Source organism: Dendroctonus ponderosae, unplaced genomic scaffold (assembly GCF_020466585.1).
Source record: "Dendroctonus ponderosae isolate FM_Combo_2020 unplaced genomic scaffold, Dpon_F_20191213v2 Dpon_F_20191213_11, whole genome shotgun sequence".
Classification (NCBI taxonomy): Eukaryota; Metazoa; Arthropoda; class Insecta; order Coleoptera; family Curculionidae; genus Dendroctonus; species Dendroctonus ponderosae.
Window position 1 is genome coordinate 4,066,066 of NW_026017213.1, and position 645 is coordinate 4,066,710.

Genomic DNA, 645 nt, shown 5'->3' on the forward strand with positions numbered 1-645 from the left:
ATTTAGAGAGAACATAGTGCAAACTTGTCGGTTTCCTGCAAGCAAAACAGCGGCAAGCAAATTGAGCAAAGCGATTAATTATTTCCTTCCAACATGTTAGGGAAAATGGCATTTTGCGTCTCAAAATTGCAATGAAAAACACGTTGAACAAAGCGTCGGTTTCACCGAGAGCAAAGATTAGATCATCGTTCATGTCAGCTAAACGATTCGATGGCAGCACGGCCACAATGCCGGATTTATGACGGCTCATTAACATAACGCGACCTGAAAAGAACAATGATTCTGGGCCGGGAAAACCGGGGAAAAACCCCCGATATTTCATTGATGCACCATCGGTTTGACAAATGCGACTGCCAATTCCAGTCGGTTTTGGGGACAGGATAAAATCACTCAGAATTTTTCATCGCAGCCGCGTTTTTCGTGGATTCCTTTTTGTCACTGAATTTCCCATTTGTTTTCCATTCTGTACTGTTTCTAGTTTGCGTTAAACTGTTAAATAGTTGATAAAGACACTTTAGCCCAGGCTACCAGGTGTCGAATCAAATGTCTGGAAAAAAGGTTTTATTACCGATCCCTAATGCCAGGTCCAGCCCTTCCATCTACTGACTTATTCATTCCTTAATTTCGGCTATGGGTTGCAGTTTT